Source organism: Corvus brachyrhynchos, unplaced genomic scaffold (genome assembly GCF_000691975.1).
Source record: "Corvus brachyrhynchos isolate BGI_N302 unplaced genomic scaffold, ASM69197v1 scaffold213, whole genome shotgun sequence".
In the NCBI taxonomy this organism is placed as follows: Eukaryota; Metazoa; Chordata; class Aves; order Passeriformes; family Corvidae; genus Corvus; species Corvus brachyrhynchos.
This window is the reverse complement of record NW_008237233.1, coordinates 1681974-1688835: the sequence shown is the minus strand read 5'-3', so window position 1 is coordinate 1688835 and position 6862 is coordinate 1681974. Positions and strand designations below refer to the sequence as shown.

At 37.7% G+C, this 6862-nt stretch overlaps 1 long non-coding RNA gene across 3 annotated transcripts in view; it reads left to right on the top strand.

Annotated features, from left to right (window-relative positions):
- The window catches only part of LOC108445514, a 37599-nt gene that overhangs the window by 8882 nt on the left and 21855 nt on the right, over window positions 1–6862 (top strand). The window contains exons 2-3 of one of the 3 annotated variants that reach the window (XR_001860403.1): window positions 2073–2218; window positions 3486–3604. The exons of 1 other annotated variant lie outside the window; for it this stretch is intronic. This is a non-coding gene — a long non-coding RNA (uncharacterized LOC108445514). Of the gene's footprint in view, window positions 1–2072; window positions 3605–6862 lie in introns of all 3 variants that reach the window. One more of the 3 variants, XR_001860402.1, reaches the window with a different exon arrangement.

The following is a 6862-nucleotide window of genomic DNA, read 5'->3' as shown; positions in this document are numbered from 1 at the left end:
TGAGATGATTGGCTACATCTACAGGTAAACCAGCTCTACAGAGATGATATCTTGGGGGTCCGCATATTGCAAGGGAATCACTCTTCATCAGTATTGCATTGCCTGTCATTCCTTTGCTTTCTAAACAGGAAATAAAGGTACATGGGAAGTCTAGGAAAGGGGAGTTTTGATTCAAAGTCTCAATATAGCACCTTCTGTCTGTGTTATTACACATATCTCACTGGATACAATCTGGTGATTTTTTTGCCTTTCCATTTGGTGAGAAAGCACAGACTGGTATCTTGGTTTATTTAAGCATCAACATGGTTAAAGTTTGAGCGAGTTATTTGTTTTCCAAAAAAAAGACATCAAAACAAAATGCATTAATTTTTAATTAACTCTTACATGGGAAACAGTGTTAGTGGAATTATTGTTGTGCGAAACATCTTTGTCTTGGAGTTACTACAATATTTAGCAGTTGAAAGACTTAAAAACAGGCTTCCCTGTTAGCTTAATGAGCTGACTTCTGCCAAAGCCAGCTTAGCCCAGCAGGTTTGGTCAGAAATATTTGCAGTCCTCCCAGGTGTGTGGGACAGGCTGCTTGAGATCCTGTACGGCACAGCTGGCATCACGTAGCACATTCTTGGGTTTACAGGCTCTACATGATATTTCATGCAGCTCTTGTTTCGTGGCTATGACCTGTTGCTGAGAGTCAAGCCACTATATAAACATGAAGGACTTCAAACTTGTGGTGTGCTGCTTTCCAGAGCAAGTGGTCATTTGTTCCAGTTTCCCATGACCACATTATTGTTTGGGTTTGCTGCTCAGAAAAATATGTCAAGTTGAAGCAATAATACTAGACAAGGAAGAGGGGTTGTATTGGAAATACAGGCTGCATTAGTATGTATTATTGAATGTGCCAAGACGATAATGTTACATTATCCCCGGTTTCAGCAGTCAAAATATTCTCCTTATTAAAATTAAAAATTTTCAAATATTCAAAGTAGCGTAGCCAAAATCCAACTTAGAAAATACCTTATTTAGCTGTTAGCAAGATGATATGACTTTTAAACTCCATCTGTGATACCAATTTCTCCACTGGTGCCATTCAAAATAATATCTTTTTCATTGCATTTATAGCTTTATCCAGAAAGAGAAGGGAAAAATAAGATTAGAGAATGATTTACATTACACTGGATTTTACTGCACCTTGCCATTGCAAAGGAATCTTTGAAATAGTTGAAAACTACATAAGGAATAAGTCAGTTTCTAATCCACAGAAGAAAATATTCTGAGGTAAATGAGGTAACCAAAACATTGTGGCTTGAAGAGCATTCTGAGCAATTGCTGTTTCAGCTGTCCCAATCCACAAGATACTATTAAAACAGACTAGTCATAAAGAACATTCACCTTTTTTTACCTGAGAATGTTAATATTATTATATTGATGCACAGAATTAATGAATTTCCAGTCTTGTGAATTAATACAGATTTTGTTTGCAGAATCAGAGATTTGCATCTAGTAGTGTGCAGCAATAAAAGAGAGGGTGACTTGACATCTTTAATTCAAGTGTAAATACAAAACCTCTAGTCTGAACTAAGTGAGTTTTCTTCGGATTTGCATCACTGTTGTTACAAATAGAACCTGACGGTCTATTCTTAGATAATCCAGAGCTGTTATAGGTTGGAACCTTGCAACTGTGTTACCTACTGCATTCATGAAAATCCTCAAGCATATTTGAAAATACATGATTAATACATTTTGGAATAATCCTTTGCATGCAAATATGCCATGGCCTTCAGGAGACTGTTTCCTGTCATATTTAATTGCTGATGGATGAAGGTCCTTTATCTCTGCAGAACATTTAAGACAAGTCCTGTTTATGCCACAGAAATTATTTTCTTCAGACAACACTTGAAAAGCACCTAAATATTTAATAGAGCTAATTTCTAAAATGATGTGAGATGTGTTGATTTTGCTGATTCTTTGTCCTGCCTTCCTCAAAAGACAAAAAAACCATTCCTCACTGAGAACTAAGAAGACCAGAAGTGTTAGCAACAAAGCTGATGGAATTTTTTTTTCCTTTTCAATAGTTGTACAGCAAGAAGAAAGAAGCAAGTGGCAGTAGTGGAAGGAAATGCTCCTATTCACTTGGAATCCCACCTGCATGAATCCGTTTGAGTGTATTCAGGCAGAGAGAGTGGGCAGGGCAACTAAGCTTCCCAGGCCTAGCAATTAGGTATAAAAAGCCTGTCTTTATCCAAACAGATAATCTACATTCTGGAAATTTCCACCACCCCTCTTTCTGAAGTCCTACTTTTCTTAAAGTGCAGAGCAGATGATCAATAATAGCTATTCTGGGATAGCAGTGGCTATAAAGTCATCCATGCTAAAAAACTAGGACAATATACTAAATCAACATGAGTGATCCATGTCACTATCATTTTTTTTGATCTTTACAATGGTGGATTGGGGTTTTTTAGATTTTAGGAGGGATTTTTTGTTGTTGGCTTGGATTTCTTTCTGAATTCTCTGAATTTTCCATTGCCTGTCATAGATCAGCTGTTGTCAGTGAAAGTTTGACATGAGTGACAGTGGCTGTGGGTGGCACAGGAAGCATTTGGTTTTACCTTGGTGCCACTTGTAATCTGACGTGACTTGAGCTTTTAAGACACTGGTGCTTTTCACTGGGTCTTTGATCAGACATTGCAGGAATAGAAGGGAAGCTTCAGTGCTGGCCCTGGAAATGGGGCAGACAGAGGGGGAGAGAAGGATCAAAGGGAGAAAATTAAAACAAAATAATAAAAGGAAGCTGGAAACCAGTGAAATGGTATTAAATTACTGGCATTGCAATTCCCAGTTTTTCAGAAATGGTAGACTAGATCCTCAAATGTGAGGTTGGCTTTAGAATAAAAAAAAAAAGTAATGACCAGATTAAAAAGAGAGATAGAGAGAGAAACCTTATGATGTGCTAGTCAAAGCCAGAAATGACAGTGTTTTGTTCCATGCATTCATCATTTTTTAAATTTGTCTTCTAGTTTTTCACTTGTTAGTACTCATGATTTTTCAATAGTTATAAGGGGCTGAGACTTAAAGATGCTGGATCTAATTCTCCAAGGTTTCATTTTATGTAATCCTCCTAATATTCAGTGCCTGGTCATAAATATCCAAGTGCTGTCAATACTGATTAGGTTAAACTTATTCTATTAATTTAGTTAATTCATTACATTGGGTATTTTGTTTTCTTTGATTAGTGTTGAATATAACTGGAAGGAAAATTTTTTATACTCAGTGTGATTCTCAGTCAAAGCCATGATTAGTAACCCTTGTATCATTTGAAGAGAGAAAGATATGGGTGTTTAAATGATCCTACCTTCTACAGATGACATAAAGGGTCCAGGAAAAAAGCTATTCCCTACAGCAGAAAAAAATTAAACTGTTCAGCATGTGCAGTGTCTCTTTTGTGGTGTCTATTAAAAATTTAATTTTTGAAATATTTTATGTAGATACTTTTCTTTACATATTGAAGTAATTTCGTTAAAACCACCTAAACTATTATACGTTGAAGAACATCTTCAAAACCTGATAAGTTCAAGACTTCAAATCTGGCAATCAAGCACATGAGGTAAGGGAGACTTAACAATACACATGCCAAGCCTGGAGTAAAAGGTGTTTTAGAAGATATAAGCTTATAAGGTGGGCTTTTGACATAGTATTTTCAGGCATGTTTTTGTACCTCATGCATCTTGAAAAGGAAAGTAAATGGGAGAAGAGGAAACAAAGGGCAGTCAACTGTATACTTTTTGGAAATTCATGTAAATAAAATGGTATCCCAACTTTATCTGCTGAAGTAGATTTCCCTACTTACAATACACATTTAGATAAATATGTACTAAATATTCCTACTAAATATGTCAGTTAAAATTTTTAAAGAGTTCTTATGTTATTAAGAATGTTATTATGTTATTTTATGAAAATGTTCACTATAAGTGTCCCTCATACTTGGGCATCTCAGTCGTAGATAAATTAGTTGATAGACATGAGAAGACAAGTTATCCTCTGTTACAACAGGCAATAGAAGGTGACAGGGGATCAGAGGGCTTGGCTGAGTCACTCCACCCTTTTGAGGTATGGCCACATCAGAAAAAGCTGAAAAAAGATGATTCTGCTCTGATTGCACCTGCCTATTTTAGAAAACAGGTCTGCCTGCTGCCATGTGAATCCTCTGAGATAATCCCTGTGTTCCCTACTAAACTGGATCCTATCAACAGGATTAGTCATGTACATCCACCTTTTCTATTCCCTTTCTCATCCATCACTGCGTGTGGAGAAGTACCCATCACCTGGACATCAAACAATACTAGTATGGTTAAGAAAGAAGAAAAGCAAGACACCAATTGAGGTACACCAGTACCCAATTATATTAGAAAGTACCAACATGTTTATTTGCATATTGCCTTAATACAGCATCCAAAATGCCTCAAAAGTTGGCTGCTTTCAGCTGATCTCTTCCTCCATGTGGCAGTCATGCTTCTGGCAGTTTAGGGAAGCTAAATTCAGCAGCTGGACCCCAGCATGGTCTTGGTTTTGCCTTTGTGTTTGCACTGGTGATCCTTGTGGGGTTGACCCTGAATGTCCCACCACATCTTGTTTCTGGGGGAAACAATGGTAGAACAAATAGGTATTACAGATGTGAAATAGTGCGTAGAGAAAGTAGATGAAATTATTAACAGATGATTATTGTTTGTTTGGATAGAAATGTACCCCAAACCGAACTTACTTCAGAGTTTGTTTTCCTGAGTGATGCCCTCAGCCTGTGGGTGGGAAGATGGAAGTGAGGGATGCCAGGTCTTACAGTTTGTGGGGGCAAACCTCATGGGGCCAAACACTCCCTTATGTCTCCTGAAGGCACAAAGCACAGGCTGCATCCCTCCCTCTTGGTTCTGGCACTGCTGCTGGGACATGAAGGGGCTAGCCCATTCAGACCCAGATTCAGGATCCAAAAACCCCATGCTGGCCTGCTGGAATGGCTAAAAGCAACGAGCACCAAATATATCCAATGACTGGAAGATAATGCAATCTTCCAGCAGTTGCTCTATCCATTTTAATAATTTTTCAGTGTATCATTTGCACAGCATTGCCCTAAAGAACTGTAGCAGTTTGGGCTGTTTTTAACAGTCAGGTCTCCTAAGATCAGCTGGTTTTCTAGGCCCATATCACCACTGCATTGAGCTACTGTGAAAAACAAAACCTTCTTTTCCTCTACACTGGCTTGGTCTATGACCAAAAAAACCACTAAAAAGAACCAACAAAAAATATACTGCTAGTAACTGTGTCCTACAATTGGAGCTGGTGCCCGAAGCTGAAAGCATGATTTCTTTAAGTTATTAAATGCTTCACATAGCCTAATACCACAGCAGTGACCCTGCTGGGTCTTTTCTAAACAAGTTAGAAAAGATAATACAAAAACAGAAAAAGAAGGGAAGAAACCCAAAGTTTTAAGCATCAAATTACTAAAAATTAGAAATGGTATTTTCTGTCTTAGATGTTTAAGAAAAGTTCATTAAAGAGATGAATATTAAGCCAAACATTTGGTTGGCTTTGCTGCAGCAGGCTGCAGGAATGTAAACTTTTTTTTCAATGACTTCAGCTCCTAATTTAAAAGCTAGGATTTTTAGCAGTGAGCAAGAGACTATATTTGGCAAAAAAACTCTGCTGGCTTTACTTAGTTACCTAGCACATTCAAAACAATACTCCTTTATCAAAAAACAATAGTCTGGTTTATTCATAGCATATGTAGGACTTGGAGCTTCCACCAAATTCCACTTTCTTCTCTTGAAATATGTCTGTTACTGACTAATGAGCTCAATAGTGCCTGTACTTCATTTTCAGCAAATTAAATTTATTCCTCACAGGAATTGTGGTTTGGTCATGGCACTGCTCCTAGGTATGGGTGGGGTTTGTTTTTCAACCAGCTCTTGGTTAGCCGCATGGGTACGTGCTGTCGCACCACACAACAAAATCTTCTCTATAATAACTGGTTTAAGTAGCCATCCACCTCATGAAAGTGAATCCCATTTAATTTACTTCGTGTTTACCATGCTCCTTTTCAAACTGTATTGTTGGCACAGACGGGTATTTATACAACTTTTATTTTAAACTATTTATTTAGAGATGGAACTTCAGTAACACTTTTTGTCAGATTTATAGTGCATGTTTAAGACCAAGATTCTAAAAATGTAAGATTTCAAAGAGGAGGAAGCAGACAATGAATTTATACACCCGGGAGTCTATTCTCTCCCTGGATGTGATGGGAACTGTGCATGTTGCTGATGAAGGAGCCAGGCCTGTGAGGCAGAGTGTATACATCTGTGTTTCTGCAATTATGGTTCATCAAAAACCATCATCTGCAGACTTCCTACAAAAATCCACCAGGCTGATCAGGGAAGGTAGGTTTGGAATCTTGGATCACTGTGCTCCCATGTCAAAGACAGATCTGATGGGATACTCTGTGGTCCATTGGTAAGCACAGGTCTTGCACTGAACTCTGAGGAAAATAAACAGAACAAAATGAAGTGCACAAAATAAAAGAAAAAAAGACTCTTGCTCAGCCACTGAAAACAGCTGATCCAAAAGTCGCTTTCAAAAAAATCTTCAAAACTAGCCAGCGAAAAATATCTTCCACTTTCTAGTAAAAGCTTTCAGGCTTGTTGTAGGGAAGGAGGAAGTATTATTTTTTTCAAAAAATAAAAAATCTTCATATAGATAGATATTATGACCTGAGCACTTGGGCTTGGTGCCCATTTTCCATGGCTAGCAGAATGAACAGCAACATGTATGGAGCACACAGATTTCTTTATGTCTACAGGAACAAAAGCTACAT